This window comes from Ursus americanus, chromosome 1 (genome assembly GCF_024610735.1).
Source record: "Ursus americanus isolate L20-20 chromosome 1, mUrsAme1.1.p, whole genome shotgun sequence".
NCBI lineage: Eukaryota > Metazoa > Chordata > Mammalia > Carnivora > Ursidae > Ursus > Ursus americanus.
The window spans coordinates 71,780,829-71,808,821 of record NC_142127.1 but is presented as its reverse complement, the minus strand read 5'-3'; the positions used below and the strand labels follow the sequence as shown (position 1 = coordinate 71,808,821).

The window sequence follows — 27,993 nt, the reverse complement described above, 5'->3', positions numbered from 1 at the left end:
GTAAGCACCTGCTGCTTCTGTAGCCTTGGCCAACTCCACCGCCATGCCCTGGGGTATTGGGCAGCACCCCTCCCCGTTAGGAGAATTTATGGTTAAACTACATTGAAGAGCTTGCTCTGCCATCTACCTTCATTAAAAAGGCAACACTCATCAGGGAAGTCCATTTGAGAAAATGAGGGAAAAGTCCCATCTTTGCTTTGTTTTCTTTGTCTCTGTGGCTGCTCTCAAAAGGAGGGAAATTCCCAACTAGGTGTACAGTGAAATAAAATCAGGAAGTAATTTATTTATTATTTATACCTGTATTCTTCTATAAAGGTTTACAGCAGAGGACCAGGAGCTACAGGTGCTACCTGTTAAGAGTGAGAATTTATGCTGTTGTGTTTTAGTCACTTGATGTTCCTCCTCTCTAGGAATGTGATTTGCCATCAGTTACAACTAGGAGCAGACAAAACAATGCCAGTGATTCCCAAACCAGGTAGACCTGCTCACACCACCTGATCTCTCTTGCTCTACTTGTTCTACTCTCTTGCTGCTTCTGAGCATTAAACACTCAACTCCATATTGCGGTGGAATCACAGAAACCAGGCTGAGCAAAATGGTACCTTAGTTCCTGTATGATCTGCACACACCCACCCCCACCTCTTCCCACCTTTCTTGCTACTCAACTAATCTACTAACTCCAGGCAAAAACCATTCACTCCATCTGAGCTCTTCTTCCACACAAACCATGCTCATTCAAACCCCAGAGTTACCATCCTGTTTCTCTGTCAAACCAAATTCATACTTTTCTCCAAAACTGAGACCAATGCCAATGTTTTCCACCACATTTTTTCCTAGCTAGTCAGGCTATCATCTTGACCTCTCCTTTCCTTTGATTTCTATGGCATTTTATAGTTGGTACAGTGTGACAAAATGGTTCTACTACAGAAGGTTCTCAATCTGCCAACATTCACATGGAAGAGTTATGCAATGTGAGTGCGTATCTCACTCTCTGATTTCAACCTCCTATAATAGCCATTTCAATATAGAGCAGAAACACTTCACTGTTTAGAGCTGGGGTCTGCTTTATTATGATGCAAGAGAGTCAACATACAAAACTAAAAGTAAATGAAACAAATTATAAATATATCATCTTGTGTTGCTCACGCATGCATGTAAGTTCACACCAATTTATAATTTCTTCTGTGGCCCAACTTATGTTTATTATGTTATTTCTCTCCGCTCCATTTAATCCTTGAAGATACAAATCTGCTATGTTTTGATCCCAACCCTTTCCACCTAGATCCTTATTAAAATTATGGTCTGCCCCTTGTGAGGGCATCCCTAAACACTGATCACAGAACTATCCTGAAGTAACTACCTCTTTCCTAGTCCATACTGAAAAAAGCCTAGTACATCACCCTTCCAGACCCTATAATTTCTAGAAAAGCCACAGACTCCTGTAGAAATCTGACTAATCTACATTCAGCCATATAACTGTGTGGCAAAAAGTTAGTGCTCCCATTTCTAAGTCATAAATTCAAAAAATACCCTAATATATTAGCATGCTCACATTGTAATTTTGAGAACTTTGGCTCTGACCAGTTTGAAATGACTTTCAATTCACATTTATTTAGAATATAAAATAGAGGAGGGTTTGTTTTTGTTTGCTACCATCACACAATTTAGTCCTTAATTATAAAGTGTCATTATTTTTCTCTGGTTGTTTCTTACGTGTCTTGTCTAAAAAGTTCTCCAAGGCAGGGAATAGGGTTTTTTACTTCTTTTCTAATTTCCCTTAGCATCTTGGTAATTTGGTCCATATAGACACGTAAACCATAGTATGCTATCAGGTATGAAGAATACTGGAAGGGAAAAGTTTGACTTAAACTAGGAGTTGGCAAACTTTTTCAGTAAAAAACTAGATAGTCAATATTTTAAGCTTTGTGGTCCATATAGCTTCTGTTGAAACTACTTAACTCTGCCATTGCAGTGTAAATAATACATAAACAAATGAATGTAGCTGTGTTCCAATAAAACTTTATTTACAAAAACAGACAGCAGGCTGGACCAGGCCTGCAGTTCACAGTTTGCTGACCTCAAACTTAAACTATGACAACATCAAAAGAAACAAATGATATACTCCACCAGTCACCACTACAATCCAAATTCAACACAACAAGAAATTTTTGACTGGTCACTAAATTGAAATTAAAAATGGTAAGATATATACACCTCAATGAAGATCTCTGGGAAATTAAGTGGCACATTTCTGCCCTGCTAGGGCTCACTTCCAAGATCTTTGTGCCCCCTTGTATCCCACATTATTTCTGAGTATTTTATACAAAGATAATAATAGCTAAACTCAAATAGGTGATTATGTACTATTAATAACATCTTTCAATTGTGTGTGGTTTTTTTTAAGATTTTATTTATTTATTTATTTGACAGAGAGAGACAGCCAGCGAGAGAGGGAACACAAGCAGGGGGAGTGGGAGAGGAAGAAGCAGGCTCCTAGCAGAGGAGACTGATGTGGGGCTCCATCCCAGAACGCTGGGATCACACCCTGAGCCGAAGGCAGACGCTTAACGACTGTGCCACCCAGGCGCCCCTTTCAATTGTTTTTATGTTTCATCTGATTCCAAGGAAATCGATTCCTATATAAATGTCTATTTATTAAACACTAACATTTGAGTCTTTGGTTGACCAAGGAGTATTAGATCACGCCCCACATCAGGCTCCTCCGCTAGGAGCCTGCTGCTTCCTCCTCTCCCGCTCCCCCTGCTTGTGTTCCCTCTCTCACTGGCTGTCTCTGTTAAATAAATAAAATCTTTAAAAAATAAATAAATAAAAATAAATAAAATAAAATTCATTACTACAAAATGTATATCCATATCCCTTCTCTCCTACTTTTGGTTACTTCTCAAGTGCTTATATTAAATATAAATTAATGCAAAGTAACTATTCCTTTTCATTGTCCATTTCAAAATGGAAATTCTATAAAGCAAGGTGAACTGATATACAAATATCTCCACAGTTAAAGTAACAGTAAAAATATCCTATGTAGTAAAAATTAAGATGGTATATCTAAATTATAAACAGTTTAACTTTCTGCCTAAAAGAATGTATTAGAGTTTGTGTCATATTCTCTACATTCCTATGATTTGTAATCCTCACAAAACTACAATATTAAATAAAACAATACACACTGGAAGATTAAGGCAAATCTGACTTGAATAGTTAATTGATTCACTCAAATGAACATTTGCTTTCCATTGGAAAGCATACTTCAAAAACTATATAATGTTAAAAGGAAAATCACCTGGCAACATAAAAGGACTTATCACCCCAAATTAATTCAGCTATTTTGAGCTGTAAGTAAATAATTATAGTCGAGGTATAAAACTAAGATTTTTCTATACTTAGTGTTAATCCTGAAGAGGATTTAGTGTAAAACATAGTAGGGTTAAATCATTATCTTCTAAAGATTAGGGGCAATGAAAACTTTACTCACTGCAACCACATTTTTCTGAGTAGAAAATTAGTGGAGGTCACAAATTAGTCAGCTTCTCTATCTCCCACAGAAATTATGCCTTCTGCTAACTCTTCTGTTGCACACTACTTCCTTCTAACACCTTTTCTTGCTGACCTGAGTTTTCAGAAAATGAAACTAAAATTAGAAGTGAATTGGCCTACTGGAGTAAGAGAGAGAAGCATGTTTCATATGATCCCACCTTCAGGAGGGGAAAAAAACGTGTGCCTCCCACCACCGAAAAATAAGCTAACAGTGGTTGCCTCCAGGAAGTTGGAGCAATTTTTACTTCCTTTCGCCTTTTCTCTATTTTTAAAATTTTCTACCATGATAATGCCCCACTTTCAAAAATCAGAAGAAAATAAGCATGTAAAGATCTATAGTCCTCACAATTTGTATCTATCACTTTGATCCCTTATGATTTATGTGCAGTTTCTATATAAGAAAACTAATGCTATAACACACATATGAAAATGAATCCCAACATACAGAAGTGATCTGTTTACAAGTTAACAAAAGCTCGAGCTTCACCGGATTCCTCCTGAGTTGAGAGCAAATTTCTTTATATAGTTCCATCACAGTGTGGAAGTAACACCGGTTAGGAAATCATGCAACACGCCATCTGCCATTTCATTAAAGTAGAATGCTTTTTTTAAGGGCATTTAAAAATTGTGCTTCACAGAGATTACTAGGAGAAGCTGCTGTGAATGGATGGCAGGTTTCAACAAACACTGTTGGAAATCCAGTGCGGAGCCCAGCAAGAGTACAGTTGAATATGTGGACGGGTAAAATATTGCCAGAATTGGAACATAGATAGCTTTTTATTTCATATATAGGAAGTCTCACCAAAGTGAGATAAAGCCCATGAGATTTGTGCCTAACCTATACTCAGCATAAATTGTATTTCTAAGTAAATAGTATACCAGTATATTTTTTAACAAATGCCACACAATTTTGCTTAAGTGTTTTCTCAAAAAAAAAAAAAATTAGAACAAGAATTAAATCTCTACTTGCAACAAGTCACAGGTGATGCAAGTGTAACACGTGTCCAAAGAGGCAGTGCCTGGGTCTCACCATCTCAAGGTCCTGCTCCAAGTTTGAGCTCTGCTTTTACTCTTCTCAGGCCACCACCCATTACTCTGCCACTTCCCCCTAGATCTGTTCTCTGTCCTCTGGTGATGCTCTTCCTGGAACACTAGACTCCTCCCCTCTCCCCCGGGAACACTGTTCTAGATTCCCTTGCCTTTACTGAACCCTCCACCTGATGATGGGCCTCCTCCTGGGCTCCCAGTTCTCTGCTGTAATCCCACCTGAGGCAGATACAGACCCAAAATGATGCAGCCTTGCCCCTGCCAGACTGTTGCCATCTCACTTAGGTTACACCTGTTGATCTCTGAGCAGATGCCTCTTAACACACAACCTCATAGCAGGTGTTCCATAGTTAGCCCCTCCCAGGAGCCCCCTCCACCAGCCCAGCTCCTAACACCTGACTTCACCCACCCTGTGGGGACAGACACACCAAGTATATTTGTTTCCACTTACTAGTTTCCACAGCTCCCTTGTTGTCCTTGCTTCCAACTCCGAAGGAGAGTGTGAACCTCCTTAAAACTAAAGCCTCTCCAGTACCAACTATGGCCTTTACCTTTGCTGTGTGTTTGGACCTTCCCACTAACTACTTCCCTCTTAGTTTTCAATACCTTTAAAACCATCTTCTGCTAAATCTACTACCCCTACAAGGATCAGCCCTTCTTCTCAATTCCCGAATACTTCATGGATGATCTTCCTCTATCACCTTCAGCTTCTACTCCCTTACCTTCTCTTACTGCCCCATCCTCTTCGCAGAACCGGGCAGCTGATATATGGCTCTCAAGCCTGTAGAAACCCCTCTCTTGGAAATCACTGGTGTTCTACTTTTACTAGATTCACTTCTCTCCTCAGACCTCATCTTCCTTGACTTCTCTAGGGCACTGGATACTGATGACAACTTTATCCATCCCTGCAATATGCATTTATTGGTGCCCACTGTATACTCTCTGCTATGATGGCACTGTGCCCTGTTCAATCTTCTAACCTGTGTTATCTCCTCTCTCTGTCTCCATGTTTATGCAGCTAAATTCTTCTTCCTCTCAATTCATAATTGGAGACATCATTTAACGCTTTTGTCTCTGTCCATGTCTGAGGACATAGGTACCCTATAGACTCACCTGAATTCAAATGCTATATTTCTACATATTTATAGAACACTTCCACTTGGATGTTCCATCATTATCTAAAACTCAACATGCCTTAAAAGGGAATTTGTCTTTATCATCATTTGCCTATCCCTGAAGCTGTATGGCCATCCCACTTGTCTTCCTGTTTAGAAACTTCAAAGTTATGTGGCTTCTTATCTCCTTCATTGAATCTGTACTTAATCTTTTTACTTCTTCTCTGTCTGTCTCTCCTCTACCCTGCCTTGCCGTAAGTCTTGTCCAAAACCTCTTTACCTCAGGCCTATAGTGCTATGATAACAACCTCAGTTCTTACCCTCTTCCAATTCATCTTACACACTATTACAGATTAACCTTCTTAAAGTAATATTAAAACACTGCAAATAACTTTAAAACACATGACTTAAGAGTGTTTTACATAAACAGAGGTTGGTTTTTCTCAAATAACAGGAAGCCCAGAAGTAGAGAGCTGTTGGTAAGGGTACAGCAGTTCAGTGGTGTCAGAGACAACACCTCAGCGTTTTCCTCATGGTACCAAGAGTTGCTGCACGACTCTAGGTTCTGCTCTTCATTCAAGGGTGGGAAGAGAGGAAAAGAGAGTTCCAACATTTTATCAAGAGAGCAAAAACATTTCCAGAAATACCATCAGCATTCTTCAGCTTGGCCAGAATGAGGTCACAGAGCTGTCCTATCTGCAAAGGAGGCTGGGAAAGTAGAGAATAGAGTTGTCTTGAGTGGATTAGACTAATCATGATTTATTGCTTGGGAGTAGGCATAAAATTCAGGTTCACGTATTAAGAAAGAAGGGGAGACACCAAACTTTATTTTTTATTTCTCCTGCACACTAATCTTGCTCTCCGGTCAGCCTGGTCTTTTCTCTCATTGTCCCAAACATATGCCATGTTCATCTCTACCTTTTGACGTTGGCTGTCTTTACCTGGAATGTCTTTCCTCCACTTCTCTCTACTTGCCAAATCCCATTCATCATTTGTGGTTCTGCTCATATCCCATCTACTCCATGACACATTGCAGTCCACAATGATTTCTTCTTTGAATGAACACTTTTATTCAATTAATTCATTCATCTATATTCATTTTTTACTTACATGTGGTTCCTATAGAGAGCACTACACAGTTGAACATGTAATTGTTCTTTGTTTCCTCTGGCTTGGTTTCATTTCTCTACAAATACTACAACCTGCATGAAGATATGAACTGTGCCTCAGATTTCTTTTGTATGCCCCAGTTCCTTGCACAGTGCTGAAAATGTATGTGCTTAGTAAATTACTCAGTGACTAAAAAAACTATAATTGCCTAGAAAGAACAATGCATGAATTACTTAATGTTAAAAAAAAAACCCACTGTGGTTGGCACTTTGAAAACAGTACATTATCTACTTATTTCAGTCAAAATATACTCCACAAGACAAGAAAATAGCAATGATTATATTTGCACTTCAGTAGCAAAATATAATCCATTTCCTTTGAGAAAACTAAAAAGAGCAGCACAGCTAAGTAAAATTCAAAATTGTCAAGTAGAGAAGCAGTCCGCAGACATTTCAAATCTGAGGGTTAGTCTTCTAAGCCATCCCCTGCGATGTTAGGCTGAAAGAAGTGAAGTGATTTTATTTTAGAGAGATGCTGATGTGTATGGGGATTAAAAGATCTCCACCTAACACTGCGGCCAGCCACAGGGCAGCTTTGGGAATGTACTAAGAAGATTTCAAACCAGGTGCAACTTACGCAAGAGACACAAATCCCCCAACTCCCTACTGACCAGGTTTTTAAATACTCCTTAGAATTCGCTTGTTGCTCTCTTCTTATCCTGTTTACCGAGTAGATAACCTAAAATGTTTTCTCCAAGTAGAAAACCAGCAGATTCACCATGAGTTTCACTCATCATGGAGCCCGCAGAGAGAAAGATGTCCCACATTTGCCTCATTCTTCTTGGCCTGAATGAGGACATAATTTCAGAAGTTGGGAAAAGAGGGGCGCCTGGGTGGCTCAGTCGTTAAATGTCTGCCTTCGGCTCAGGGCGTGATCCTGGGGTCCTGGGATGGAGCCCCGCATCGGGCTCCCTGATCCGCTGGGAGCCTGCTTCTTCCTCTGCCACTCCCCCTGCTTGTGTTCCCTCTCTTGCTGGATGTCTCTCTGTCAAATAAATAAATGAAATCTTAAAAAAAAAAAGTTGGGAAAAGAAAGCAATTCATAGGAAGGATCATAAACCTCCTCGGGTCCCTGCCAGAAAGTTAAATTCCACCCCCCCCCTTCCAGGCAGTAGTAGTCTGGATGCACCGCACTATTGCTGGGCACTACATTTCTCTCTGTTTCCCCTCTGTCTCCAACAGGCCAAAGAAGACCCAGTCATAGACTTGGGAGCAAAGCTGAAAAGAGGCTTCCTTTCCTTACCTTCACTGCTCTCATCACCATGTGAGAGTATTACAATGGTTGCATTCTCAAAGAGAGCAAAAGCTGCAAATACTACTTCCTGTGAAATAATCACTGAAAAGGACTACTATGCTAATTGTCCAAAACATGAAGCCCAAAGGCCAGTTTTTCAAACAAGTGAATGTTCACCTGATAAAAATCCCATCCTGTTTTGCCTACATTTTCCCCAACATTCCTCAACTAGCCCTCTATGCTGGGAATATCAGCATGTTTTGTGACTTCTGTTACAAGATAAGATTTTTTAAAAAAAAGGTACACCTAAAAGAAATACTACTCTTAAAGCACTCTTTAGGATACAATGTCTATTCCCTCTTCCTAACTCCAATCTCAGTGTCACTCCTATGTTTTTCATGTAGATCAAGGGATATGTTTGCCCTTTCTGGCAAACAACCTTCATTCTCCATTTCCATTATATGTTTATATAGTACTTACTATACATTTTCTAGGAAGTAGCAACTGAAAAAGGAATATTGAGTAAACTTTCAGAAAATTCTCTCATTTATCTTAGTATCTCTAGTTCTTAGCAGTTATTTGACTCATAAATGTTTAGTGAATGAGTGAATAGGTGAGGTGATTTAACATTTAAAATGTCTACCTTCAATAAAAGCTCCTCAAGTTTCTGAAAGCACTATTGTGATCCTATAAACTGACCCCAAAGAAGAAAAAAAAAAATCAGGTAACTATGACAAAATGATCAGAAACATGAAAACCTCTCAAGAAGGAGGTTCAAGAGTTCAATTACAATAGCACAAAAATAGAAGTAATCTCTCCTTCGTGGTACTCACAAAATAAAGAAAATAGTAGATGGAGGTGGATGGAGGAATAAGAAAAAGATTCAATTGCTATAATAATAAACAAGTCCCAAGAAGTCATTACGTATCAATTCCACAAAGGGTTTAATAGAAATTTATATCACTAACTACAAGATTTCAACATAATATCAAAAAGATTCCTAAAATGTCTATAGGCATTGATAGCAAATAATCCATGCTGCCTATCATAAACTATGGGCAGGTAGATCACTAGAGTTTAGAACAATTTTTCCATGTTGAATCTAAAACAACTACATTCATGCCAAATACAGCTATGGCTCTACACTTCTATTCAGTCCCTCTACATCCTGACATGGTTATCTTCTAAAAAATGTACAAGAATTGTATCATAATGAAGCACACAGGGTTTTTGCTTTTTTTTTTTTTTGAAGCATTCATTCAATTACCACCCTAATATAAGGGCTTTTAATGTTTCCAAAAAGCAATATTGCACTGGGTGGAAATATCCCTTTCATATTCAAATACCAGCTTAACAGGTAGTTTGACAAATTACTATCTTATGGCTCTGTGTCTGGTTGTTTGTGAAAAAAAAAAAAAGATAAAAAACAGAGTGAATTCCAAATTTGTCTGAATTCCCCCCTTTTTGTACTTTAACAAAAGAATCAGGCAACATTTTCTTTTTTTTCCCCCCCACAATTCGTCTTTGCTTCCCTGGTTTTATAAAATACAGATCTTTATACAAATGCAGTCCTAATTAAACCTAAAAAATGACTGTTGTGTTATACATTTCAAAAGAAAAAACTGGTCCACAATAGAATAATTGGTTTGTTTACATAGCACATAAGAGTACAGATCCTAAAAATTCTTAGCAACATAACCTTAACCTTAAATTATAGGCTGCTATGGGACCAAGCCTAAGAGAATCCAGATAGAAATCAAATGTCATTACTGCACATTCTTTCAAGAACTATTACTATAAAATCATACTGAAAAATACACTAGGAATAAACAAAATTTGTTCCCAGTCACAAATAAAGGACAGAACTCAAAAGGATGCACATGTGTATATGTATGGATAACTCCCAGAGAGAAATTAAAATTTTAACCCTCATTTTTAGACAGCGTTATGGGTACTAAGGAATCCCATGGACTTATAATAAAGCCAAAACAAAAACAAAAACAAAAAACAAAGACAGCAAGTAAAGAGTGGCAAAAGTTCTAAAGACAACTGAGCCTGGTTTGAGAGACATGGACAAAATCTGTGTTAAATGTTTAAAAATATACCACAGAGTATATACACACTTTTTTAACGAAAGATATTATTTATTTGACAGAGAGAGAGAGAGCACAAGCAGGGGGAGCAGCAGAGTGAGAGGGAGAAGCAGGCTCCCCACCGAGGGAGCTCAATGTGGGGCCCAATGTGGGGCTCAATGTGGGGCTCAACGTGGGGCTCAATGTGGGGCTCAACATGGGGCTCGGTGTGGGGCTCCATCCCAGTACCCTGGGATCATGACCTGACCTGAAGGCAGCCGCTTAACAAATTAAGCCACCCAGCTGCCCCTATATACATACTTTCTTTGGGAAGTCTCCTCTTCAGTTCTCTCTCACTAGAACACAGCCCTTTTATCTGACACCTACAGGGCCTGTAATTAGCCACTTAATCAAAAAATTCATTAAAAGCAGGAAATAATAAAAATCAGTATATATGTACCTTAGATATTTTATTTAAGTGTAAGACTTTGAGTATGGTTCCACTAATTTGAGTGTTCCATTTAATCTTTTTTGTATGATACACTTCAGTGTCTTTAAAATGCATCAGTAACTCAATAGATACTTGCAAACCAATCTAAAAAATCCTTTTTTATTATTTCCCCAAATCTGATAGTTGCCCTCCTATCATGTAATTTAACAACACTTTCAGCAATTCCCCCTTTACTGTGTCTTTCTGAAGTATTCAATTTATTTTTCAAAGAAACAATAACTCTTTATACTTACACTCACAAGTCACAGGATTATGTAATATTTAATTAAGTTATGTAATTGTCATTACAAGTACAAATGGATAAACAGGTTTTGGAAAAAACTCAATTGACTCTTTGTAAGCATACAACTCCAGTGATGGGAGAGCATGTTAGAGAGGAGACTTCTAATCTCAAGTTTTAGGAAGGGAATGTCAGTTGAGTAGATGTTGGTTAAGAACATTTCTTCTACAATCTCTAGAGCAGTGTCTTCTAAAGTATGTCCCAAGGAAAACTAATTTCAGGGGACCAGTGAACAAAAGGACTCTGCGGTCAACTAAGTTTGGAAAATGCAGGGTCAAACAAAGCCAAGCAGGTTCCTTTATTGTAGGACATGAACCCCTGAATAGCTATTGTGCATTTTGAATCTCCAAGATGGTGCTACAGAATGTAGGTTTTTCCCAGTGCATTTGATCAACTCGACCAAAGACTGTTTTCATCAAGAACCTCTTGGGACTAGGATTCCTAGGTACATCCTGGTGCTTAGAACATCTCCTCCTCCTCCAGTTCTATTACAACTTGGGTAATTTATTTTTAAAACTTCAGCATGGACAGTGTGATATTGTGTGCATACTAGTTAGTTCAAGATTTTACTCTGTAGTAGTAGGTTGCCCTAAGCAAGATTCCACATTCAGCCCATATCTCACTGGAAAGGCAACACTCCAGAAGCAACTACTATAAGAATCTCTATTATCCATATTTTTATTACAGTGTAAGTACTTCTGTTATCTATATTAACAACTAAGACTTTGATCATCAGTATAATGAATATTAGCAATACATTTTACTTGGTGAAACTAATGGCTTATTAACTTTCAGAATCTAGAAATGGACTCTCATAAATAAAATTAAAGATAGTTAAGAACAGGGGAGTAGCAAAAATTATTTTAGAAACACTCTGTACTCTAGTGTGAACAGAATATAAGGATCCAGGGAGGTTCTCCCCATGGAGATGGACCTGAGGCTTGACCTCTAAATGGTCCCATATCCACCTGTTGGTTTAAAAAGATTTGAGGTTGCCCAATAGTTGTGATAAGGGTAACAGGATTCAGCTTCTCAATCATGCCTATCTGCATGAAGTGAGCTTTGTGCAAAGTAGTGGAACTAGGACCTCCTAACAAGTCATAAAACAAGACATATAAACTGTTTTTTGCTTGCTTGCTAGTAAGTGTTTACTTAATAAGTGTTTCTGTGTGTAGCAATATTTAGTCTGAGACTTACTTTTATTATATATAGCAGCAAAGTTTGCAGTAGTAGATAATAGTAACCTCAAATCTCTTCTGAATTAATGAACCAGGGTGGGGGGAAGCAAAAAGCAAAACAAAACAAAACTTTAAAAACACTAAAGACTGTACATGACTATCAGCTTAGGTCAATTCTCAACACCTTTCTCCAAGACTAAAGAAATCTATCCTGTGATATAAGAGTAGGCTCAAAAAGTTTTATTTGCCTGCAACAAATTCCCTTTTAGCTGCTTCCCAGACAGAGAGCCCTTTCTTACCTATCTGGATTTTCAGCAATGGTGTGTTTGAAATGCACTTGCATTAGTTGTCAGGGGACGATGTTTCCAGGTAATTTCCCTAGCTCTCATCTTGATATGGATTGATATAATACCAGCTAAATGTTTTTTGGAAAGCGTAGAGAATGGGATAAGACATTAATCAATAGTGGGAAAACAGGGTATTTCTGGTCTTAGATACTTGGACACATGGCAGGATAGGCAGAAGGAAGGCCAGCTTAAGAACAGATAATTGTGAGCCGAACACTGTGGGCTGAATGGGTGGGGAGGAGTCAGGAAGAGCGTATCTAACATTATTAAAATTGGGAAGAATCCATTGATGATTCTTACCTCAAATGAGTTACTATAGTAGTTGACAAATGGTGATTTTCATTCAATCATTCCTTCTACATTTACTTGTTGGAATTCTATTGTAAAGAATAACTTTCTCTTCTCATTTATTTGTTTGCTTATGTGTGGAATCATAAATTCTTATTTTATTCTGTGTTTGCTATCATTTATTTTTATGTTCAGTGGGAGTTAGCCCTTTAAGCTGGCTCTGTGGCCTTTTGACATGCCTCCATCATTCTTTGCCCACTTCCTTACTTTCTGGTAAAACAAGCTGTTCCAGGCTTATCTTGTTCTTTTTTTTGGTCCATTTTTACTGAAGAATGGCATTTGGAAAATAAAATGTAATGTGAGTTGTGCCCATTGTTACTGAGTTATTACTGCCTCTTTATCCTCTTAGAGCTAGGAGGATGGATGGATGGATGGATGGACGGGCAGACATATCTATATAGATACAAAAACCAAGAGTTCATACTGTTACCTCTAATCCAATCCAATACCACATGGGTTCATTCTACACTTCTACCTTTCCATCTTTGTAATTCCTTTTTCCAGTAATGAGAACCTGACCCTCCTTATCCATAATATGCATTTATTCTCATAGTCTCAAAGTATTTCCCCACAAGATAGGTATTAATATAAGAGGAGAAGAATAATTTTACAGCACAGAGATATGACAGACACCCCATTAACTAAGTAACCACAAACAATGTCACAAGTAGATATCATGTGCTCCTGAGAGGAGACATTAAAAACAGCACATCGTTTCTGTGATATTCCTGCCAAAAATATATAATCTGAATCTAATCATTAGGAAACATCAGACAAACCCAAAATAACTGGCCTGTACACTTCAAAAATGTCAAGGTCATGAAAAACAAAGAAATACTGAAGAACAGCTCCAAATTAAAAGAGGCTACAAAAAATGAGAGCAAAACACAACTTGTGATCCTGGATTGAGTTCCTAGACCACAAAATTTGTTTTGTTTTTTTTCTTTTGCTATGAAGGACATTAGTGAGACAACTGACAAAATTTGAATGAAGTCTATAGGTTAGACAGTAGTATTATTAATGTTAATTTTCTGATTTTGATCATTGTTATACAAAAGAATGTCTCTGGTTTTAGACATACACACTGAGTTATTAAGGGACATTAAGTCTGTAACTTACAAACATTTCACAAAATTATACACCACATGTGCACACACACACACACACACACACAAGTGTTACTGGGGGGTTGGAGCAGTTGGGGGGCTCCTAGGTGATTTTAATATGTAGACAGAATCTAAAGAAGAGGGCTGGAACAGAATCATAGGAAATAGCCAGCGTGAGGAGGTGGGGACTGGGACTCAGAGAAAAAGAAGTAGCAATACATCAAGTAAAAGGAAAATCAGCAAAGTTAAGAAGGAAAGTGTCAAACAAGAAAGATGGTGATTTCCAGTGTTGCACAAAGGTAAGCAAGATGAGGCTGGATAGAGTTCTAGGTTTTGGCAGTGTGGGCATAACAGTACTCACTCATTCAACCACATGTATGTTGTCTGAGAAACGTGGGTGTGCATGAGGGAAATACAGAAACTCAGATGCTGTCCTCAAAGGGCTCACATTGTCGTGGCTCCTATGAGAAAACGGTATCAGTAAAACATGTCTCATTTAAGAACACCTACTATCTCTGAATCTCCAGCTTCACAGTGCTCTCAAGTGGCGCGATCTCAAAGCCAAGTTAGTTCCAGGCCCTTCTGACTAGGGGCAATTCTTTGGAAAACATGGCTCCCTGCAGCAGGGAATGCGAGTCTTTGTGGGGAGAACTGGCAGTCACCACAGTCATTTCTGACGACTAGGTTTAATGAAGAGGCTAATGTTGTTCTTAGTAGTTTTATGTGCTAAATGCACCCAATAGTCTTCAGGGCTTCTCTGATTGCATTTTATCTCTGAGGTTCAGATTCTAGGTTTTACATCGCTAAAATTATTCTGCTGTTCTCCATTAACAAGATTCGAATTTTGCCCATTCTATAATAAAACACATTTTCAACTCGGTCCAAAAGCTGAGAGGAATGATGACACTGCTGTTTGTGTGCTGCCTGATGGTCCTATATTTATTTGATTTTGTAAAAATTGGGGCTAAAACTCCTTGAGCAGCAAACCTCAAGTCCAGTTCTTAGCTTTTAAACAGATACACCAAAGAAAATTCCTAATTTCCTAGCACAGTAATGTGGGTCAGAAGGAGGGGTTGAATAAACACAGACATTTTACTTTGTTGTCCAGATAATAATAATTAAGATAATAACAAGTAACATTTTACATTTTACAAAGTTCTTTCAAGTATGTTCTTATTTGATCTCACAACCTTGTACTAACCTGAATAAATAAAATTTCAAATCAAAGACCACTAAAAAAAAAGTGATTTCCGTTTCTAGATTCCTTTATCTCCATAAAACAGTCTGTTAGCAGAGGCTAGTACACACTAGCCTAAACCCCCAAACCAAGAAATCTACCCATAAGTTAGATTTGAAAATGTAATAGTCTAAAGAAAAGAATGTTAATCTACTAATAATGTGGTTCGCCTCATGCTTCGCAAATTATTTTTTTAACATAATGGCAAATTTATCTGGCTATTTGGTTTCTTACACACTCCTCTTGCTTTCATGAAAGCCAAAGGCAGACAGAGTCTTACTTTATCTTTCTGGGGCAATCTCCTGTCACTGATGACACACAGAAGCTTTAATTAAAATGACAATTCACATAGGGATTGAGTTTGGCTTTTTTTTTTTTTTAAATCCTATTTATTTTGAGCCTGCTTTAGAAATGTTAATGCCAGTGTGTTTGCCTAGCACAGCCATATTTCAGAGAAAAACATCCAAATATTTAAAGGCTGGCTTCTTTGGGCTTTTGGTTTTAAAAAAGAAAGGAAAAGAAAAGCAACTGATAGGTTTTCACAGTCTGTTAGCACACAGATTTGTTCTTAGAAAATAATTAGTTTTTTGGAGACATATGTGATAAAACTGTCATAGAGATCACAAAGAAATTTTAGTCATTAACTTTTCTTTTTTTCCAAGGAGGAGAATCAACATTTTGTCTCTAAATACACACGCAAAAATAAGCTTCACCTCCAACTGAATTTTACAGATTCATTTACATGCCCAAAGAATGAGAGACAACCTAGGTCTATAGGTTCCGTCCTTACAAAACAATGCCATAGGATTGTTTATTATTTATTATAGATTGGCCAAATTATTTTGATATTTTGATGATAATTATCATCAGTTTCTGACTGTCACCCAACATATTGTGAGACACAAGTTTAATAGTAACAAGTAAATATTCAGTTATTTGTGACACAAATATGTATTGAGGGCCCATGAAATGGAAAATAGACAAACAAAAACCTTAAAGAGCATCCAGTTCAGTGGGGGAAAATAAGACATACATATGAATAACAATTATATAAACCAAAAGTGATGTGTAAGAAGAGGTAATGAAAATACTGTCAAATGGTTAATCCTTATAGTTGATAAATAGAACACTTCCCCTTCCTTTAACATTGCTGATATTTCTAAATAAAGTAGACATCATAATTAAAAAAAACAACCAATTATAATACTAAAAATGTTGTTTTAAACTAAATACCCATTTACTCAAAAGATTCTGGTAACTGCACCCCAGGAAATGAGCCAATCCCAAAATCACTATATTGATCCATCATGTTAAATTATATTTTTAAAAAGTCAACAAAGATGCAATCACAAAAAGTGGAAAATATGTATTTAACATTACATTACTAAAGCAACTAAGGTATTACGTACGGGCTTTTGTTTAATCATGTTTTAGGGCACCTTATTAAGGAATTGGTAATCTACTTAAATTTGCTAATTTTGAATCTTTGAATAAAATATAAAATGAAGCAAAAGAGGAAATCTTTGGTAGTCCCATGTGCCCTATTAACACAGGAAGTCTATGTTCTCCATAACAACACTCACTAGTTCATGTACTGGTACCTGCCATGCTTCCTGGATCAAAGCAGAGAAAATGGAGTAGAAAACACTTTGTTCAGAACTCTGCCTTTGCAGCACACCAACTGTATAAATGTGGCTAAGTTGCTGCACTAAACTCTCCAAGCTGCAGTAAGAGTAACAGTGCACTTATAGGACAGTTAAGGACGTTAACTACAATAACAAATTAAAGTTTTGCTATGTGTGTCAGGCATGTAGTAAGTGTCCAATAAGTGATAACTACTACTATTACCATCATATTGCTAGTATGTTGCATTTGTACACGCACATTCAATAACCACATGGATCCCATACAAAAAGGGGAAGGCTATTAAAAACTCTGTTACCACCTTCTCTGCTTCCTTCTCAACTTCTTTCATCTTCTTTCCCCTAGTCTGAGGAAAGCCTTTTAGTTTTTAGTAATTCTGGGATCCAAAACCTTGGAGGACAGAGTGAGATGACAGCACCATCATCAGGTTATGTTTGCCATTCCCTAGCTCAATAAAAGCAAGAGAGTAAGGGACGAGGCTGGAAGAGTGATCAGCCACTCCAGCATGGCTGCAAAGGGCTTTCACTAGCCTATACCGAACAAAGGGTTCCATCTGGTGATGTCAGGTCTCCATTTCGTAATGCCAAGTGTAGCGACCAGCCCCCAGGGAATATCCCTAGATCATTTGTCCAAAATACTGCTTGTCCTGGTGCTCTGGCTGTTCCTCGAAGATACAGTAATAACAACACACAAAAATGCCTGCCACCAAAGCAAGGTAGACCTCAAGCAGAATGCAATACTCATCCTCACTACAGGAAAATATAATTTCTAATGACGCCATCTAATAGAAGAGCTGTTAATGTGTTTGTGAAAATCTTTAAATTATACCCTAAAACAATTACATTTTCTGAACTTGATAAGACAGACAAAAGTCAACCTGACTTTCTAGTGTTGGAGCTTTACAATGACATGAAGTAAGCAATGGGACATGCCTAGCTAATAAAGTTGTGAGAACCATCAGAAAGCCAGACAGGAAAAATCATCTTCCTACAGACTGAAAGTCTTCAGGAAGATGAGTTAGTCTTAGTCTCAGCATCAGAGAGATAAACGCCAGCAAATTTCATGACCATGGTGTGAATAACGAACTACAGATAGTTACTGCTTCATTGCTATGCTGTAAATATACCAAATTAAAAAATGGCCATTCATTTATTTTTTCATTTATTTATTCAATTCATCTAAATCTAACTGTACCCAATTTTGGAATGTTTGAAAATCACTGTATATTTGTTTGCAATCTCTTCTCTTAGAATAGACTCAAAATGTGTATTCTGTAAAAAGTAAAAGGAAGTTCCAAGATAGAACAGTTTGTGTGACTAGGCCAGGGAGAAGCCACATTAGAAGCCCATCACTGCAATCGAAGAAAATAATTCCATGAAATTTCAAATCTGCTTTTATAGCAACTCTGAACATCAAACGCTAAGGAACTTGGTGAGAAAGCAGGCAATTAATACCTTTCTCCCTGAATAGAAAAAGGTCAGCAGTGATATGAGGTAGAGAACGTTTATGCATCAAAAAATGAGTATGACTCTCTTTTCTAGTGTCACACAAAGGATAACTAGTTTTACTTTAGTCAGAAGGAAAAAAAAATAAGGAATTGGAAATAGAGTGAAAAAAAGAAACTGTTTAAAGGATAAAAATAATTTCTTCTTTCTGCTAAATTGAAACCAGGATAAAGCCTCCTCTCAGGATTTTGATTACAAGGCATCTGAAACAAGGAACCACCCTCCGATGTGCCTACATTCATCTAAAATTCCACATAGAAAAAGGAAGTCCAGTGGCAAGCCCAATCTCATTCCTACTGAAATTATACACGGCCTGGAAATTTTTTCACTCTTAAAATAAAAAGTCCTGATGAGGCTAGAAAAACTACATTAGACACAGCAACCTGGTATTTTTTAGAAAATTACCAAACTCTTTCCAGATACTTTATTTCTTCAAATCTTTACATGTGGTGATGATACCAATGTGTACTCTGAAGAACTGATGGAACTCATGACAGGCACATCGCCAACACTTGAGCCTCTGTTTCATCCCCTGTGACACAGGAATGATAACGACCCTGTTCGATTGATTCTCTCCCCCTCCATCTCACTCTCTCATTCATAACTACAAAAAGCTTAACTATGACATCCAACTTTTCTAAAATGGGATCCATGGGAAAAAAAAAAGGCTCCATAAAGAAAAAAGTCTGTGAAAAGTAGCATTTTATATCTGTCTTGAGAAGTCACACATATATTAGTTATTAAAGGCCCTGAGAAACCTTGCCATTAAGAACTCTGTTCCCAGATATGTATTTGTTCCCAAGAGGATACTGTGGCAAATACGTTGTGAGCCATGAAACAACATACATGCCACCACCCACACGATCGCCACTACTAAGATTTCAGACATTGCCCAGGGAAGTTTTTAAGAAGACTCTAGGGGCTCCTGGGAACCTCAGTTGGTTAAGTGTCTGACTCTTGATTTTGGCTCAGATCATGCTCTCAGGGTCATGAGATCAAGCCCCCCAACAGGCTCCATATTGGGTAAGGAGCCTGCTTAAGATTCTCTCTCTCCCTCTAAACAAACAAACAAACAAGAAGACTCTAATGCTAGCCTTGTAAACAAAATCAAACAACAAATGACCTCATCACAAATTTGATAAACTCTACTTTATTTTCAATTTGAACAAAACTTTTGGTCCAATGGCTCCAGAACAAGTCACCTAAAAAGGTTATTAAACACCATTTTAAAAATTCGTAATTAACATTTTTCTGATTTTCAGAAAAGAGAAGTCCTAAGTAATAATCATGAAACCCCAAACACTATTTCTTCTGGGTTCTTAACACACGCACAGGATTTTCCCAAACAATCCAGGGTAAGTTCCCTGTAGGGCGTTGTGTCTTGGTAACCAGTTGCACAGGGTGCAAAAGTCTGGGGCTCCATTGTTTTCCTCAGGGTTCTGCCAAAACTAAAAAGATGATATTCCAACTCACACAAAAACTGATTTATATTAGGTATATGTCTGCAATGAGAACTATAAGCACCTACCAGATAGAAATTCTGATCGGCTGATCTGCCTATTTTCCTTCCTTGCTTGGGAAATATTATTTAAAGTCTGATATGACAAGCCATATGTCTATCAATAGGCAACCTAATGAATAAAATATTAGGTAACCACATAATGTGTTACTGTACAGCTGTAAAAAGAAATGGAGTGATGTTCAGTATCTATTGTTCGGTGAAAAAAGCAAGGTCCAAAGGACTGTGTCTAGTATACTATATTTGCGTAACAATGGAAAGGGATTTATGAATATATATATATTCATATATTTATCTTTTATTTTTATATGTCGTCTAGATATTTGCTTTTATTTATAAAAGGAAACAAACTAAACAAATAAAATAAAAATTAATTTTAAAAATAAATTTTTTAAATAGGTGTAAAGAGTAGACAGGAATGATTTTTCTAAATGTATCTTGTATCATAATTTTGATTATAGAACCATGTACAAGTTTTAGATCATTAAAAAACTAGGTTAAATCAAAAGGAAAAATAAGGCAGTCCCTAGAAATAAAAAACAAACTGAATCAAATTAATCTAATTGTGTATCAAATTGAATTTAAAATACTGACAATTTTGACTATACACCCTAGTGGGAAATATCCTAAAAGAACCACAAAGAAATCTGGAAAACTGTATTTGGTAGTCCTGTTGTTCATGATACTATCATTAGAAATTAGGTTAAGGCCTCTAGGAATAATGGGATTAAGTTAATTTGAGAAATTCATCTATTCAGAATTTGTCATGATGCCACATAAAGGAGATATTAGTGTAAAAATATTTACCACTTGTAGTTAATTCTTAACCATCAATTGCCTCAAGATACGAAATTATAGTGTCTATATAATTGTTGCAATGTCTTAAGTGGCAAAAATATAACATCACTGATCCTTAAAGTCCCACATAACCTAGAACAGCATTATGTATACACTTAAATAAAGGTTTACTGTTGCATGAATGAATGTCTGATCATTGCTGCTCAGGGAATACGTATAAACTTTAAAATTTGTTTTGGGTTATAACTTTGCAGAATAAAGTTCAGCATTTTGGACAACTACGTTATCCCTAAAGCATTAAAGAGAGGAACACTATTATCTGTCTCTATTGCCAGAAGCAAATACTTCCTTAGAGCTGAGAAACCAACAAGCCAATATCGCACAACATCACAACATACTCCAGGGGTCTGTCCTTATCCTTACACTGTGCTAGAATAAAGCTAAAAAACAAAAAACAAAAAAACCTTAGGGTTACAAAGGGATATACAAAGAGAACATCTCTCACCCACCACACTTTCATTCTTTAATAAAATGTATCAAGCGCCCACTATGTGGAAATATTTTCTTAGATTCCTTTATTATGGTAAATAACTACAGTGCTGCCTAGAGAGCCTGGAAAAACTCCATCTTAGGACACAATCCAGCCCTGCAGATTCACTGGAACAAGGGTACTGCCATCCTACACATTCAGCCAACTGGGTTTCCTCAGACAGAATTGAAACCAAACCCTTTGCTCCCAAGCCCAGTTTTAAGGCTGAATCCCATAAGATAATTCCAGACTGTCTAAGGAGGAAGCAGATGTTTAAAACTGGCCAGAATCCAAGGTCTTGGCCCCATGACTATTGTTCTTTATGAAGGTGAATTCCCATTGTGTTTTGGAACATGCTAAATAGATAACACCCACTTCATTGTGGTTTTAATCATAATAAAATACATTATGCAATTTGGGCTGCACATAGAGATTCTCAAACAATATGGCACATTTTGTTTTCCTACTCCCCATATCATGATTTTAAGAGTTGATTTCCTGTGGTGCCATTGGCTTTCCCCCAACACCAACCCCCACCAAAATCTGTAAGCACACTGTGAAAAGCACCGCTCTCCATGCCCTTCAGAGTCCTAAATTTTAAGCAACTTTTCAAAAGACGGTCCAGAAGTGGCAACATAAACATCAATTAAGTGCTGACTCGGTGCTGAGGACTCTGCAAATGCAACGCAAGGTAGAAAGGAAGCACGAAATATGTTTCCTGCCCTCAAGATTCTCACCACACGATGGGGGAAATGAGACCTACAGATGAAACAACATGAAATAACCTCACACGAAGCATTGTAACCTCAAGTGCTTTTGGAGTCGAGCCTCAAGAATGAAGCAGAACCAACTAAGTGCCAGACACAGCACCTTACCTATGGTCTCCCCATTGCACTTCACACAATCCTAGAAGGGAGCTTTGCTACTCCCCTATTTTAGAGTCCAGGAAGCCATCAGTCAAGGAAGTTAAATAACTTGTTCAAGTCACACAGCTAGAAAGAGTCATAACTGGGATTTAAATTCAGAACGACCTATGACCCCAACACATTTCCACTAGCCATGGCCTCCGGTGCTTACAGTGGCATAGAGCGTTGCAGTTTATAAAAGGCTTTCTTAGAAAGGAGATAGCCAGGTGGGACTGGAAGGGAGGAGTACCCAAGAAAGCTCCAGGGGGGACTGGAAGGGAGGAGTACCCAAGAAAGCTCCAGGGGGAGCAAATTGTTAGCACTTTCAAGTCAGAGGAGAACAATTTTCTCCCACGAAACCGGTTGGCTTTTCGTGAGCAGCACGAGTAACATTAGCATGTAGATCTTTTATTCTTTTCCTAGCCTGCTCTCCTATTAATTGGCTGGTACCACCTTGACCCCAGAAGTGAAAGACTCCATTGATCAACCAGAACTTCAAATGTGCTGCTACCAACTGGAGCTATTCATCTGTTCCTCCCCAGCAGCATCTGCCTTCCCACTGAGCAAGGCGTTTGTATCCCTATTTCACTGAATATTATACAGGATAGTAGCAATTTCAGAAGTCAAAAAAAAAATTAATCCACAGGTCAGACTCGTTTGTACATTTCACATAAATGTTTTCCACCACATAAAATCCATCATAATCTTGGAAAGATCACAGGTAAAGCTGTAAGATAAGTCTCCCTTCAATGACAGAATCAATCATACATGTTAACTTAGAACGGTCTGTTTCCCCCATTGGACTACACATTGCTCAATTTGCCATTTATATTACCAGTGTTCAAAATAGTGTGTAGCCCACTCAATAAATATTTCTTGAATGAATAATTTCTACACCAAGAAACACAGTCCCCATACCTCTTACGTATTTCTTAACAGCTGTTACATGACTGCTCACCATAACCAAGATTTACTATAACTAACTAGATTGAGGCCAAGTAAATTTTGCTTTCTGATTTTTTTTTAAATTTTATTTATTTATTTGGGGGGAGGGGCAGAGGGAGAGAGAATCTTAAGCAGGCTCCATGCCCAGCATGGAGCCAAACATGGGGCTTGATTTTACAATCCTGAGATCATGACCTGAGCCAAAATCAAGAGTCAAAAGCTTAACCAACTGGGCCACCCAGATGCTCCTGCTTTCTGATTTTTTAGCTGATTATTTAAATTGTGAAGAATCTGTGAAAAATTAAGCTATATGGCACAATGTTTTATATTTCTTTTACTAAGTAGTTACCATTTCCCTCTCTTGTAAATATACCTTCCAAAGACACATTTTACTCTGCTTTTGTCCTATTTAACTCCTCTTTGTGCACCTAAAACAAATGATACAGATTAGATAAGTAGATAGGTAAAGAGAGGCACTCAAGAGCAGTAAAATGCCCAACAAGAGCCATAATCTCCCTGAGGTTTCAAATTTGATGAAATAAAAGGAAAATAAGATACATCTTGCTACTTTTGGCAGCAGGGGGGTGGGTGTTGCCCTGTTTCTAGTGGGGTGGGAATCAGAGAGTTCCTTCATTTTATTTTCTTCTGAACCTCTGAACATGTAAGTGCCAAGGGTAAATTGAACAATAAGTTCTGAAACGTTGAGACAAAATGACTTGGTGACTACCCCAGAAAAAGCGATAAGGGCAACATAACTGGCTACAGCTATACAAAAGTGCATGAGATTCAAAAATCTTTGGGGGAAATTCCTATAATCACCCTAAGTTTTCAGAATTGATGAAATAAAAAGGAAAGCAATTTGCATAGGTAGACCCCCACTCTGTATACCCCAGATATCAAGATTAAACCAATTGCCACACGTAGGAGCTGGTATTAAGTGAATTATATGCAAAGACTAATCTGCTTATACATTTGAACTAAGTCATGAATCTTTCATTTAAATGAATTAAGCACTTGGAGAAATGCAAGAATTGTTTATGTACTCACTACAGATGCTATCACACCTTCTCTAAAAAAATCCAGTATCATTTACTATTCAGCACAAAATTTCCCACATGATAATAATGAAGATAAATCAACAACAAAAATAACAAAAAGAGCTAATACTTTTGAGAGTTTCTCATATGCCAGACACTGTGCTCATCATTGCTTTACACAGAGTAGCATATATTCTAATCAGAACCCTGTATATTGTGGTCCAATTGCTGTTCCCATTTTTAGATGAATACACTGATAATTAGAGAGCTAACTTGACCACGGTCACACAAATGGTAAATTGAGCAACTTGAATTTGAACTCAAGCAGTCTCACACTTGAGCCAGAGCTGAGCTCTTAGCTAATAAACTATAGTTAAACCCTAAGAACCTTCATTCCTTTGAAACAAATACCACTTTTCTTTCAAACCCAAACTCTTCTAAGACAGCCAAGGAATCATTAAGCCAGAGCATGTCCTCATAGGTAGCACACCCGTTCATTATACTAAACTGTGCTGCTTCCTAGAAAATTAAAAAGCTTATTTTGTTAACCAATTGTTGATATGAAATATGCTCTGAGATGCTTTTCTAGATGATCCATCAACATACTTTCACCTAGTTCAGCCTGGGAGCAGTGATATACACAGGTTGAAACAGGCCAGAGGAAATAGGAGTGAAAGCTATGGCCACAAAAGAAAAGAGTTCACTGCTACACAGTCTCACATGCTCAGCTGGCCACAAGTAACATCAAGATCTCAATAGTGTGAACTACTTGTCTGAAAATTAGTAATCCTATTATGCCAAATCCTCAGGATATGCAGCCGTAAGAGAGGAAAATTTAATGCTCACACAAAGCATTGTTTTAATTTGGTTCAGCTACGTAAAATGATACATGCAGCCCACATAGATGCCTAATCCTCAGCGGGCTGGTTTACTGGTATTCAATCATGATTCATCTGTACATTCTCATGGCTTCCTTACCCATTTATCTATAATTTGTCTAATCAGTGCCCATGTTTGCCTTCAGTTAAGACCACCTCTGGAATGCTTTCTCAGATTTTCTTAGTGAAAGTCAACAGATTTGCAGTTAAACTATGGTTGGATAAAACAGCAAGTGACTTCCCAGTGTAATATATATAAACATGGTAGTAGACATGAGTGGAGTCTCTGGGTACTCGAAATTATGACTTGAGTCAATTAATGGGATTCAATTGGAAACAAAGAAAGACCTTAAGGGAAAAGCACCGAACCTAATAAAATGTTTACAGTTAAGGGATGATGATGATGACAGCGTCATTTAGGCATAGCACTCACGATCACATATTGGTTTTTTAATATCACTACATCCAATCTAAAACCAGGCCCAAAGAATTATTCAAGCAAACAACATAGTATGTAAAAGTTGGAAGAGCTCACTGTGATGGTAAATCAAAATATAACTTTGTTTCTGGAGATAGCTAATAACTAAGACTAGAGGTGATCATTAACATTTCTATGACAATCTCAGCTTAGGATGGGGAGAAGCAGTAAAAGTAAATACAAATAACAAATATTAATTTATATTATTAGAAACCTCTTTTGTCTTGGCTTCCAGGAAGATCAGAAATAAGTATTAGCACGCATTCTCAATGAATGTATTAGCCTAGATTTGGGAGGCATAATAATTTCCCTTTTCCTCTATAACTGTTTGAAATTTTATTTCCAATTACATATATCTTTCATGATAAGCCACTTATACAGTTCTTGGAGGTAAGCAGGGTGTCATTATAAGTAAATTAGGAAATACTAATGGTTGTGGAAAATGAGGAGTGCAATGTGAACCTTGAACAACTGCCTGATGAAAACAGTTATACAAATCTTTAGTACATCCAGGTACTAAATGTATTTTTGATGAAATTGGTATAACTGACTCATAAAAGAGAGGGCTAATGTTCCACTAATACGATGGTTTCCTTTACTTTGAGAAATAGTGATATTTAATTAACATCTTTTCTTTGCACCATTTCAGTGAAATTCATATCAATGGGCTCCTTTTTGTCTGTAATATTGTAAGTTTAGTATTTTTAATTCAGGTATTGAATTCCTTAAGTGTATATTAGTTGTCACTGCTGCGACTAGTAATTCCAGCTATTCTTCATGGGTTCTTGACCTCCAAAACCACTTTGTAATATACCTTAACAGTTAGTAAAATATTGGAAGGGAATACAGATGAATGAGAAGGATTTAGAATATTTTTTGGTTTAATTTCTACATTTCCAAGGACTTTTATTTACTTACTATGTATAGTGGGCTGAACAGTGACCCCCAAAAGATGTCAGTCCTCTGGAACCTGTGAATATTACCTTGTATGGTAGTTTTTGCAGATATGAATAGATTAAGGTTTTTGAGATGAGGAGATCATCCTGGATTATCTTGCTGGGCCCCAAATGTTATCACAATTATCCTTGTAAGAGAAAGGCAGAAGGGGCTAAGGCACACACAGAGAAGGCAACATGAAGACAGAGGCAGAGCTGGGAGTGATGAAGCCACAAGTTAAGGAAGGCCAACAGTCACCAACAGCTAGGAAAGGCAAGGAATGTATTCTCCCCAAGAGCCTCTGGAGGGAGTTCAGCCCTGCTGACACTTTGATTTCAGACTTCTGGCTTCTAGAGTTTTGAGAAAATAAATTTTTATTGTTTTAAGTCACCAGGTTTGTGATAATTTGTTACAACAGCCACAGGAGACTAATATACCATGTAATCCCTTTGGACTATAATCTGTGCTGTATGGAAATATGTTAAGTAATCAGTTCCTCGTATGAAAGTTTCAACAACACAGATTTGAGGCCCGTAGTGGAAACTTCAAAACTGATATAGCCAAGTGAAGCAGGAAGAGAGCTAGAGAGCTTCTCTGGAAATCTGGATTCTATGCCAGGTTCTTATCAGCCAGGTGACCTTAAAACAAATCATGTCCCTTCTCTGAGCCTCATCAAAATAATAAGAGCCCGTCTGACCTTAAATGGCACTTGCTGGCTTTGATGGTTTACCATTTTCATTCAAAATGTCCTAACATCTAAAGCAAAAATTCTCACTCATTTTAGGGTATTTGTTAATACTAATAATGTGCTGCTTTTAAATTGTAGGGGTATAAATATGTCATGGCTTATAAAAGATTTTTGTAGACAGTGTTTCATCTGATAAATCAATCCTCGTAGCAACATCCCAGCTTTTAAATTTTTTATTTTCCTCTTTAGAAAAACAGACTGTTATGCATAGTATAGCTGCTTCAATGTGTCCTAATCTGATTCTGTTTTTTTTTTTCATTTATCAACATCATCATCATCAGTATTGAGGAACATTTTAAAATCCTGCCATCCAAAGCAACAACTGTTTTCATTTGTGTAGATTACCTTCTAATTTTTGTCTTCATGGATCTGTTTCTCTTTCACGGTATCTACACATGTGAACCGTCTGCTTGGTATTGCAGAGGTATGGGGGTTCCCACTGCTCACCTAAGATCTTCCTAAGAAGCAGCAACAGATGTCTTTCGAAAGTGGTAAGAGTCTTTGGGGTCACAGTTCAGTTTTGAAAAGGCAGATTAATGATCATTCTGTAGGGCCTTTGCAGCAAAAGCAGCCCTCAGTTTCAATGCTCCAAAGGGCACCACATTCGACAAAATGTTGCAGCCTCATTCTTGAAATACTAACACTGGAGAGAAAGAAGCCTAGAACAAGGAGGCAGAGTCTTGGCTGTAAGACAGCAGGCTTCCCAGGAAGGGGATCCTTCATTATGTTACTACACCCTCACCACAGGTTCCAGACTATTGGGGAAAATTCAGATTCTAAAAATATATGGTGGGAATGAACTGAGAAAAACATAAATATAAACATTGTATATGCAATGGTTTGAAATATGGAGACATGAACAATGCACCCCC

General features: G+C 37.5%; 1 protein-coding gene across 14 annotated transcripts in view; it reads right to left on the bottom strand.

Annotated features, from left to right (window-relative positions):
• PLCL1 (phospholipase C like 1 (inactive)) overlaps positions 1–27,993 on the bottom strand; it is a 335,124-nt gene that overhangs the window by 114,760 nt on the left and 192,371 nt on the right. For 4 of the 14 annotated variants that reach the window (XM_087862372.1, XM_087862357.1, XM_087862364.1 and 1 more), the window contains one exon: positions 7,498–7,871. The exons of 9 other annotated variants lie outside the window; for them this stretch is intronic. The gene's annotated coding sequence lies outside the window, so the exon portion shown is untranslated. Of the gene's footprint in view, positions 1–7,497; positions 7,872–14,323; positions 14,424–27,993 lie in introns of all 14 variants that reach the window. One more of the 14 variants, XM_087862361.1, reaches the window with a different exon arrangement.